A 13,296-nucleotide genomic window follows, 5' to 3' on the forward strand; every position below is an offset into this window, starting at 1 on the left:
ATGTCTTTTCCCAAGTGCAGGAGTGTCGAAGTAATAAATAACCTGGCAAGACCGGGGTTGAACCACGGGGAGGTTACTTGTATAAATTATAAGCAACAATAATACTACAACAATAGTAACAATAATAATAATAATAATAATAGTGATAATAATAATAGTGAAGAAGAAGAGGAAGAAGTTGATGAGAACTTTGAGATGAAAGATTAACGTAAGGATTAAACAATGATAACAACAAATGTCAAGGTTAGAGGATCCACTAATGGTATTTCAAACAAGTATAGTATAAACCCTTATTATTCAATTGGAAACCACACACAAGGAGATTCCAATCAGATTATAAATTGTTAACATGATTACATTAGCTATCTTATTCGAATAATGCTAATACTTGTAAATGTTTTCAGGCATTCATGATTATAACTTATGTTAACAACAAATCAAGTTCCTTTCATAGCTCAGGTGTCGGTTATACCATACAGTATGGGCTATGAAAGTGCCAAGTATTTGTTGTACCAAGTGTTATATAACATAAATCTAGATTAACCATTTAACAAGCAAAGTATTAAAAGTGAATAAGATAACAAATATAAAGCATGTTAGTATCCAACATTAAAGTCCATGTTGAGTTTATATTATACTTATCCTTACACCATTAGTGTAACCTTTTCACCTTGACATAATTAACTTAGCTAGACATAATGAAAGAAAGAAACATAAATAAACAAGATAAGAACATAAGTAAGATAAAAGTTAACTAAGTAAAGGAAAGGAAATGAAAGGCATAAACTTGATATTAATGAAAGCAAAGCATAAGCAATACAAAGAGAGAAAGCAAGAGCATGATCTTGATCTGGAAACCAAGATGCCTAAATACATGGCAAATGCCTCCTTTTATAGGCCAAAATTTGGAACTATTGATTTGTTGACTAATTGATGAGTGGGTGGCCACATCTTGACTTAGTGACAATTCTTATCTTCTTGTATGCCAAAAACGTCATTGATAACGTCATAATTTGAACAGACTTCAACATGAAAGTTCTAGGAACTTGTCTCATCTTTCCAGGGTAAAAAGTTGAGATCATTTGGACTTCTAGAACTCGAGATATGGGCTGAACACTGAACAGTGTCTGGGCTGCAGGACAGATTCGGACTTCTTCTTTGTTGCTACAATTTAGACTTGAAAACGGCCTTGGTAAATCTTGGGCTCCACATGAAAGTTGTAGGCATATGTCTTATCTTTCCATCCATATAAAATGGACCTAAATCCAAGATCTACAGCTCCAGATATGACCCAATTACCGAACTGTGTTCCAGTTTGGACTGCACCAACATCTCTTTGGCCATCTTTTTGTCCTTTCAATATCAGTACTTCAACTCATCAATCAATTCTTTCATTTATGTGATAGGCCTGCATTTAAGATGAATATTTACCATAAATTAAAGGTATCTTATATAATTAGATATGTTATTATAAAACATGCTTTAGTTAAGGAGTTATTGATACTTCAAGTGCAAAATGATGATATAAAACCTTGATAAAAATGCACTTTTAAGTACTAATCAGTGGTCTTGATGACGGGTTTGATTAGGTGCGTGGAGAAGTGCTCTAGAAGGATCCCCCACTTGGCCTTCAGGCTTCTTAGGCTTATGTTCCTCGTGAAGCCGATCGGAAGGAAGCAATGAAGATGGAGGTTGACAAGAGTGAACCTACTGCGATGGCAGCAAAGGCCCGTGGTCATCCTTTGGGTCGAATCGAGGAGGGTTACAAAACTAGCGAGGACAAACTCAGCCTAGCCAGCCAAGCTGGGATCGTCCCCAAGGAAAGTGCCCACACTGTGGCCTGCTAGGACACTCCAAGAGTCGTTGTTTTGAGCTGATTGGATATCCCAAGAATTGGGAAAGAACCCATGATCCTCGATGCAACATGTCTCGAGCCTCCGTTGCAGAAACCAAGAATGATTTGGACCAGATAGCGGACAAGGCATTTGCCATGATTGCTGCAACAAGAAATGATGGTAAGGCAATAAGTACTTCTACTTCTATTATGAATAATACATGGATAATTGATTCCGGAGCTACTAAACATATGACTTGCAATTCTAGATAGGTCCCATCACTAAAAACATCAACACAAACCGAGGTTAATGTTGCTAATGGTAATGTCATCCCTGTTATTGAGGAAGGCACTTTTTTCCTTACTGATACCATGAAACTTGACACTGTTCTTGTGGTCCCCTCTTTAAATTATAATTTGTTGTTTGTTGCTCAAATAACCCTTGCCGTACATTGTTTTGTTATTTTTTTACTCTATTTTTATGTTTTTAAGGACATCCAGATGCAGAAAATGATTGGTTATGGTATTAGAAGAAGAAAATTTTATTACTTGGAATTGACCATCAGCAGTTCTAGCTTCTAGCTTGCTGACTCAAGCTCTTTCCATTTATGGGTCTCAAGGGAATTCTAATAAAGTGTCGGACATCTGGATGTGGCACAGGCACCTTTATGAAATGTCTAAGAGCCATCGAACCTCCTTCCTTCCCAGTTTCAATAAAAAGTACCATTCCTTTTATGATTGTGCATTCTGATGTACAGGGACCGTAAAAAGTAACTACTCTTGATGTGCTCACTAGTTTGTTACTTTTATTGGCAATTGTACCAGAATGACTAGGGTTACTTTGTTAAAATCAAAAAGCAAAGTTAGTTCGGCCTTTTAAAGGTTCCATAAAATGATTGTTGTGCAATACAACAGGAAGATCCAAGTTCTTTGAAGTGATAATGATGATGAATATATTATTATAGAATTTTGTTCCTTCCTGAAACTGCATGGTATTGTTCATCAGATGTATACTCCTCAACAAAATGGGGTTGTTGAACGCAAATATAGACAACTGTTAGAAATGGTTCGTGCTTTGCTAATTGCGGCACATCTACCTCTACAGTATTAAGGATAAGCATTCACATTCGCAACATATCTTATTAATCATCTTCCTTCTCATACTATCAACTTCCATACACCATTTCAGGATCTCACATCCCAGACTAGCAGTCCACCAACTCCTAATCTTACCCTATGGGTCTTAGGGTGTAACGCCCGATGATTTCATAAGCACTTAAAATTAATTTCCTACAATTTGGTATGTAAAAATATGAGTTTTTTTTTTACACTGTAATGAAATTTTTACCGAAATTTCGACAGAGTCTCCCCTATATCGGGAGGCCCCAGTTTATCAACAACTCATCTTATACATATCTCTTGTTTCATTCCATCATCAACGCATATCCATATCGCATTGCGACCACAATTATTATTAATCATAATATTTTGCAAATCCAGGGATTCATTTCGAACATATAATTTACAACACAAACTAATAGTAATAAACTTGATTAATGACATTAATATTACAAGCATAAATTCTGAAGGTCTCTATGATTAAGATAAAGGAACACTAACATGGTTCCTGTCATATAATTATCTAAAGAAAATACAACAACATCCATTTCATCCTAGATTCATACAGAAGAAAATAAGGATGCTAACCCTAAGCCATAGAAAAGGATTGGAAATACTAATTCCTTAATTCATACAAAAGAACTAGACACCAAGGACACTACTCCTAACAAGAATGAGAAAGATCTGCAACATCAAAATAAAAGAATAATTATATTAAATAAATAAGATACAACCAGATAATGGAGGGTCATCACTATGTGTAACTACGCATATGTGTACTGACTCGATACAGCATAATCATAGTTGATCCGTAAAAGAAGATCTTTTACTACATCCAATGCTTATCCTTCCACAACCTACTTATGGTTTTCTTTTCGATTATCATACATTAATTTTTGTCTGATTTACCCTTTTTCTTATCCGCCCCAAATTCTGAGGCAATCGTTGCCGACACTAATAACTCCTATTATTGTCATTAGTCACCCTTACTCGGATAGACTAATCAATTCCTTAGCAATGCCGGCACCAATGTAATCGATCGATGCCATTGAGCTATTTCCAACCCGAAATAGTCAATCAATTGCTCTCAATCACTTGGAGATGTTTACGGAAATGTCGATGCCAAGTTCTCTTGACACCATTAACTTCCTCCTCAGGAAGTTAATCAAGTTACAATGGGTTTGCCGATACAAACATTATTTGTCAGTATTATTAACTATTCGTGAGATGAATAGTTAATCAAGTTCAATATTCATTATATTTTCATCAAGGTCATGCCGATATTAACAATATTTGTTAACATCATTAGCCGCCCCTATTCGAGGTCGGCTAATCAAGTCCATAGACGATCATTTTCTTTCTTCTCTTTTTTTTATATATATATACATATACATAATATCGACCCATATCCAGACTCCGAATCCTGGAGTCTACGACCAAAATTCAGATTTCAAATCCATGTCAGTTTCACCGTATCTTTCCTTCCTTTAGTCATATTCACCGGGTGGACATATTCATATAATAATATTATTTCTCGTGCTTGTAGGCAACATTCACATAGAATTAGTATTTGTTTCTCTGCCCATAGGCAACATTCACATTGTAATAACATTTCTTGCTCATTGGCAATGTTCACACAATAATAATATTTCTCCTACTTGTTGGTAACTTTCACGCAACAATATTTGTACTGCCCGTAGACAATGTTCACATAGCAATATTTCTCATGATACACAGTAGCACAAAATACATATAATATCTGTCATATAACTAGCATTACAAGAATTTAAACAATTTAAAGAAGCAAGGGGGCAACCCTTACCTTGAACTCCTGTTGTACTTGCACGTGAGAAATCGGGTCCCACTCTGAATGCTTCTCCTACATTCCAGTAGAACATCGTGAATCAGTACTCAGACCCCTTTCTGATTCATTCATCATATCTATTATTTCACATGCCCAATTAGTTTCAAAAACAAGTTCATGAATAAGCTATTTTTAATCATCACTTTAATTCATTAAATCAGCATCCATTCTCACTAATATTAAATGTCCAACCAGCTCTTTCTTCTACCTTGGCCGACTATAGGCCTTATTTCTACAATAAATCCTTTTGTGTTTATATTCAAGATAACATTATCAATTCTCATCTATATTGGCATGATATAATATGTTCCACATATTTCAAGTCAAATAGTATTACTACACATATTACATGTTCATCAAAATGATCAAAATTATTATTATTATTATTATTTTGATAGAAACTATTTATTAAGCACAACAACCAGATGAAAGAACTTTCTTCCTTAATATGGCTACTTGCTAACAATTCTTGATCAAAACTTCCTAAACACTCATGTTAAATTTTCTTTTATTCAATACCAAGCATTGCTGAGCATGTCAAATGCTTTAAACCATAACCCTTCCCATGTTGTTTTCTTTTTGTCGAACATGCTTAAGTGAATTATAATGAATTTTCTTCAATTCCTTTCATTATCCACTCTAAGCAACATTACCTCACCTTAACATTTTCATATTTATATGATCATTAATAATTGTCTATCTAGAGATGTTCACATTACGCATATAATTTTATTTGTGCCTCTTGCACATTTTCTTCTTTCAAACTTATACATATACCCACAAGTATATTCTTATAGTTTCTTACTCCTTTCATTGAACAATGTACATTAAGATGATATCAATACTTCTTTTAAAATATTGTCACTAAATGTTTATTTCTATTCTTCCTACAAGGTTATTCCAAGCAATCATTTCTATTTTTCAAGCAACATTCACCAAACCAGAATTTCTCCCTTGAATTTCTTCTCTTGGCCGAAACTTGTGCTCCATGTCCTCCTTAATTCATTCATTTAAATCACATCATTTTCTTCATTTACACTATATGTTATCATACATAAAACATGTACCAATCTCTCAAACAAGGAATTATAAGAGATTCAACATTTATTCATACAATTTCTAAGAACATTAACACTTTTAACTTCTGTTCCAGCCTTGTTTTCCTTAAATATTTGTTCAAGATCATGAATCATTGAAATATATCTTCAATTTTCTCCTCCCCCCTTCAAGTCCCCTTATGGTCGGCCCTAATCTAGGGTTTTCTCCTTAGTTTACATCAAGTTTTTCTTATTATACATTCTTTGAAATTTGTTCTTTCCTTTATAAAAATTCTTGTTCACAATATTAATATTTTTCAAAACATTAATATGCACAAAAATCCTAAGTTTTCATTTGGGTTGTTCACCCTTTTCAATAAAGCTCACTCAAGACAACAATGGAGATTGAAGGGTTGTTCTTACCATATGAATTAAGCAAGGATTAAGGATGATTTTTGACAATTCTATACGTGTTCTTCTTGTTCTCTTCCTTGGTTGATTCTTCTCCCCCTCTTTCTGCCTGTAGTCGTGAATCTCTCTCTCTCTCTCTCTACATCTCTTTTTTGTGGCCTTTCTCCTCACTTTCATTCTTCATTCACTCTAGCATCGTATGGATGAAATGCAAGAGAACACTTTGCTGGAAATTTTGTAAGAGAGGGGGCTGCTAGGGGCTGTCTTGGCCGCCAGTAATGGGAGAGGTAAAGTCATCCTCTTTTCTCCCAACTACTTGTACTCCCTCATAAATGAAGTTAAGTCTTGTTTGGTTTGGTCCCATTTTTTTTTAAGGCCGGTTATCACATTCATTTTGGGTTGATAACCGGGTCAAATCTTTCCTTACATGTTCTTCTCCAAAACTCACTCGTTTCACTCTTATTATTATTTTACTCTTTCTTATATATATTATTTTCACTTATTGAATGTTACCAAGTTGTTGTTGGGTTGAACTTTTAAATAGGATAAAAGAAAACTTCATCCAATGAAACTCGTCTCCATTGTCGCTAATATTATAAATTTTAATCCAAAACTTATAACGTTCATTACAATTTCCACCATACTTTTAAATTTATTTATGGAGCTTATTCTCTCCCTTACCCATTCTATTTATTATTATTTCTACTATTTATTCATTTCTTTTCATATTGAATCTCCATTACTTACCGGGGTCTTTTCTTATCTTTTCTTTTTTTTTCCTACGATCCTATGTTTATGTGGGTGAAACTCGTCTCCATTGTCGCTAATATTATAAATTTTAATCCAAAACTTATAACGTTCATTACAATTTCCACCATACTTTTAAATTTATTTATGGAGCTTATTCTCTCCCTTACCCATTCTATTTATTATTATTTCTACTATTTATTCATTTCTTTTCATATTGAGTCTCCATTACTTACCGGGGTCTTTTCTTATCTTTTCTTTTTTTTTCCTACGATCCTATGTTTATGTGGGTGTTTACATTCTTCCCTCCTTGTAAAATTTCATCCTCGAAATTTTGGCTCTTGTTCAGGCTTAACTTCAAATTTAACTCGTTATATACTTATCCCATCCTCACTATTCCCTTTCAACCATGTTTCTTGGTGTGCTTAGATTTGGGCACCATTAAGCATCTATTTGCTCTGATGTTGGTGTACGGTTTTTTTTTTTTTTTGTTAACCATTATGATCTTATCATTACACCGTAAAGAACTAAATTAAAATGTACTATTATGTGTTGTTTATAGCAGTAATTCTTATGTAGAATCCCACCATTAAAGCTATTATCTTTTTCATACAATTATATTAGTAGGATTCAACCACCATCCTTACACTAACAAGATATCGTTATAGCCTTTAATTGCACATCATCATGCTATTTAGCATAACCTCTGTTTGTCTGTAACTTATTTATCAGACAACTGCATGCCTCAGAATAATGATTTTTTCTTCCTCACACCACACACAACTCTTTTAAACATCAAAAGGGGAAGGACATGTAAGGGAGTTCTGATGGAGAAAACACAAGAAGAGGGGTGCTCTTGGGAGCTGTCTGGTTGGCCCTGTTCGGGAGAGGAAGAGTCAATTTCTTTTTACTCGTGGTATTTATATCTCCCCTTAAATAACCCGAGGCCTTGTTTCGTCTTGATGCACGTCACTCCAGTTATTAAACCCTTCTCATACTTGTAATATTACTATATACGATCATCGTCGGCTTAGTTTTATGTAGTATAGCGAATCTTATCCCTTTTTTTTTTTTTTTAAATACTCTTAGCCGACAGTCGCTGGTTACATCCCATGACATAAATTTTCATTTTCTTTTCTCTAGTCTATTTTAAACAAATTCAACATCAGGTTTCCTCGTAATTTTAACATATTGATCCCTTTTATAACTTATTTTCCCACCAATTATGTTTTCTCACGGAACAATTAAACACCTACTAACATCATTCCATCATAATCAATATGGCTTAAACCTTTTTTTTTTCAATACCTCCACAGTCGGAACCCAAATCAAGAACCTTTTTCTCCCCTTCTCTCTTTATCCTTTCCAAACCCAATACATGTTCATTGCACTATATAGTGGTATAGTAATTTTATTTATTCGTTGATCATGCATCACTCATTCTATAATTCTCCCTTCGAAGATGATACTTCCTTGGAATTTATGTTTTGACACTCATTACAACATGTAATTCTATGTTCCTTCTTGTCCGCATCGTCCAATAACATGTATTATATACGTGTTTTTAGATTAATTATTTATTCCCTCCAAAACGACTTCCATGTCTAAGAAAATAATCATGATCGTGGGTTTTTTTTTTTTTCAGGAATGTAAATATGTATTAAGATCAAAAGTAACCATACCAAATAACTAACAAGTTCATATACATAAACGAAATAGAATGAAAACTAAAAGGGAACAAACTCCCAATTAGAACAGAACCGAATACAGCCAGGTCATGCATTGGCCAACTATCCGGGAAGCAGTGAATGAGAAGCAAATATATGGTATTCAATAAAAACAAAGAGGGAACATGCTCCCAGCAGAAGGCTAGCCACGCAAGGCCAAACATCCCATAGTGAGCAGCAAAAGGTCAAGGAAGAAACCAAACAAGGATCGCAGGTGTTAAAATTAACCCAATCAGCATCAGTAGACAAAAGTGAGGCATTATCCACAGCAGCAACAGCAACCATAGAAGCTAGAGCATCGAGTAAGTAATGAACAACGCTGAGCACAAGGAAGCCCGACTACAAAAGAAGCAGCTAGAACACACGCAGAAATGGATGAAGCCGCCATATAAATCAAACCAACAGCAGAGTTCTCAAAGCCAAATGATGAGAAGGCAGCAGCAATCATCACCTGCAATAGTTAACCCAACAGACCAGCAGAACGACTGGAAGATGAAGGGATACCTATGAATGCTCCAGATGGAGCGCCATTAGAACAAAACAGAGACAGCAGAAATATTTGCAAAAGGCAGCAATAATAGCATGATGCAGGCCCAGTGACCTGCACCAGCAGCAGAAGAAAATGGCACCAGCAGGAGACAGCAGGATCCAGGCTATAAAAGCCAAAGCTGACCAGGACATCAGCATCCCTACCGAAACAGAGATGCTCCAGACACCACGCAACATGTGGCAACAACAGACACACAGGACTATTAGCTGTCCAGCATATGAGCAGGCTCTCATGCCAATGGCGAAGGAAGAGTCAACCAGAACTACATCGTTGAAATAAAAGCAAGCCATGCAGCTGCAGCAGAGGCCAGAGCATAACCACAACAGCCCGACCAGAGTCGGTAGTAAGACTCTGCATCAGCCAACATTGATAAGAAATGATTCTGTTCATGAAAGTGTAAGACCATATAGAATGAAACTTGAAATTTGCGAAAGACATCAGCATCTGAATGGCAAGTGCATTCAACCACCATTCTTCTTCTTTTTTTCTTGTTCTGAGGTTAGATACTTCAGAAGGTAAGTTCATCGTTTATTCCAGTCAAATGTTAACCTTTGCCCCATATCAATAATACCCGAATGAAACTTTTTACCATCCATTATGTCCTGTACCTATTTTAGAATTCATTATATTCCTAGTTACAACCCCTTTTTATACTACTCTTTGAGCAAGACTTGGCACAATTATTGCTTTAAGTATGAAATACCAGAAACAGGTCCACTTCCCGTGCACATTTTGAGACACACCTTGATTCAACTTATTAGTCACAATAACATTTATTTGTGCCTAGACAATTAAGTATTCACTGTAATCTTCATACATTTTCATTTCTCCCCAATCCCTTTCATTAGGACATCTAACATCGTATTGTATCACTATTTCATTGACATTCTGGTTTTATTCCATTTCAGGAATTCCGACTATCATCTGTCACATTATCAAGCAAGTTTCCAATATTTATCATTTGTTACTGATACCACAGTCACACATTGATAATTCATTTATTTATTTACCAGCTTCACGACAATCAAGCATCACTTTTTGCTAGTATTATAAGCATATATATAACCCAAAGATCATTCGTGCTATCACGAGACATATAGTTAGTCACACCCTTCATGTTATTTAGTCTACTGAATCATAACCATGCTCTGATACTAACTGTAACACCCGATGATTTCGTAAGCATTTAAAATTAATTTTCTACAATTTAGTATGTAAAAATATGAGTTTTTTTTGCTTATATTTTACACTGTAACGAAATTTTTACCGAAATTTCGACAGAGTCTCTCCTATACCGGGAGGCCCCAGTTTATCAACAACTCATCTTATACATATCTAGCGATTCATTTCATCATCAACGCATATCCATATCGCATTGCGACCACAATTATTATTAATCATAATATTTTGCAAATCTAGTGATTCATTTCGAACATATAATTTACAACACAAACTAATAGTAATAAACTTGATTAATGACATTAATATTACAAGCATAAATTCTGAAGGTCTCTATGATTAAGATAAACGAACACTAACATGGTTCCTGTCATATAATTATCTAAAGAAAATACAATAACATCCGTTTCATCCTAGATTCACACAGAAGAAAATAAAGATGTTAACCCTAAGCCATATAAAAGGATTGGAAATACTAATTCCTTAATTCATACAAAAGAACTAGACACCAAGGACACTACTCCTAACAGGAATGAGAAAGACCTGCAACATCAAAATAAGAGAATAATTATATTAAATAAATAAGATACAACCAGATAATGGAGGGTCATCACTACGTGTAACTATGCATATGTGTACTGACGCGATAGGGCATAATCATAGTTGATCCGCAAAAGAAGATCTTTTACTACATCCAACGCTTATCCTTCCACAACCTACTTATGGTTTTCTTTTCGATTATAATACATTAATTTTTGTCTGATTTACCCTTTTTCTTATCCGCCACAAATTTTGAGGCAATCGTTGCCGCCACTAATAACTCCTATTAGTGTCATTAGTCACCCTTACCCGGACAGGCTAATCAATTCCTTAGCAATGTCGGCACCAACCTACTCGATCGATGCCATTGAGCTATTTCCAACCCGAAATAGTCAATCAATTGCTCTCAATCACTTGGAGATGTTTCCGGAAATGCTGATGCCATGTTCTCTTGACACCATTAACTTCCTCCTCAGGAAGTTAATCAAGTTACAATGGGTTTGCCGATACAAACATTATTTGTCAGTATTATTAACTATTCGTGAGATGAATAGTTAATCAAGTTCAATATTCATTATATTTCCATCAAGGTCATGCCGATGTTAACAATATTTGTTAACATCATTAGCTGCCCCTATTCGAGGTCGGCTAATCAAGTCCATAGGTGATCATTTTCTTTCTTCTCTTTTTTTATATATATATATATATACATAATATCGATCCATATCCAAACTCCGAATCCCGGAGTCTATGACCAAAATTCAGATTTCAAATCCATGTCTGTTTCACCGTATCTTTCCTTTCTTTAGTCATATTCACCGGGTGGACATATTCGTATAATAATATTATTTCTAGTGGTTGTAGGCAACATGTCATATAGAATTAGTATTTGTTTCTGTGCCCGTAGGCAACATTCACATTGTAATAACATTCCTTGCTCATTGGCAATGTTCACACAATAATAATATTTCTCCTACTTGTTGGTAACATTCACGCAACAATATTTGTACTGCCCGTAGGCAATGTTCACATAGCAATATTTCTTATGATACACAGTAGCACAAATATACATATAATGTCTGTCGTATAACTAGCATTACAAGAATTTAAACAATTTAAGAAGCAAGGGGGCAACCCTTACCTTGAACTCCTGTTGTACTTGCACGTGAGAAATCGGGGTCCCACTCTGAATGCTTCTCCCTACATTCCAGTAGAACATCGTGAATCAGTACTCAGACCCCTTTCTGATTCATTCATCATATCTATTATTTCACATGCCAAATTAGTTTCAAAAACAAGTTCATGAATAAGCTATTTTTAATCATCACTTTAATTCATTAAATCAGCATCCATTCTCACTAATATTAAATGTCCAACCAGCTCTTTCTTCTACCTTGGCCGACTATAGCCTTATTTCTACAATAAATTTTTTTGTGTTTATATTCAAGATAACATTATCAATTCTCATCTATATTGGCATGATATAATATGTTCCACATATTTCAAGTCAACTAGTATTACCACACATATTACATGTTCATCAAAATGATCAAAATTATTATTATTATTATTATTTTGATAGAAACTATTTATTAAGCACAACAACCAGATGAAAGAACTTTCTTCCTTAATATGGGCTACTTGCTAACAATTCTTGATCAAAACTTCCTAAACACTCATGTTAAATTTTCTTTTATTCAATACCAAGCATTGCTGAGCATGTCAAATGCTTTTAAACCATAACCCTTCCCATGTTGTTTTCTTTTTGTCGAACATGCTTAAGTGAATTATAATGAATTTTCTTCAATTCCTTTCATTATCCACTCTAAGCAACATTACCTCACCTTAACATTTCATATTTATATGATCATTAATAATTGTCTATCTAGAGATGTTCACATTACGCATATAATTTTATTTGTGCCTCTTGCACATTTTCTTCTTTCAAACTAATACATATACCCACAAGTATATTCTTATGGTTTCTTACTCCTTTCATTGAATAATGTATATTAAGATGATATCAATACTTCCTTGAAAATATTGTCACTAAATGTTTATTTCTATTCTTCCTACAAGGTTATTCCAAGCAATCATTTCTATTTTTTCAAGCAACATTCACCAAACCAGAATTTCTCCCTTGAATTTCTTCTCTTGGCCGAAACTTGTGCTCCATGTCCTCCTTAATTCATTCATTTAAATCACATCATTTTCTTCATTTACAGTATATGTTATCATACCTAAAACATATACCAATCTTTCAAATAGGGGAATTATAAGTGATTCAA

This window comes from Populus nigra, chromosome 17 (genome assembly GCF_951802175.1).
Source record: "Populus nigra chromosome 17, ddPopNigr1.1, whole genome shotgun sequence".
Classification (NCBI taxonomy): Eukaryota; Viridiplantae; Streptophyta; class Magnoliopsida; order Malpighiales; family Salicaceae; genus Populus; species Populus nigra.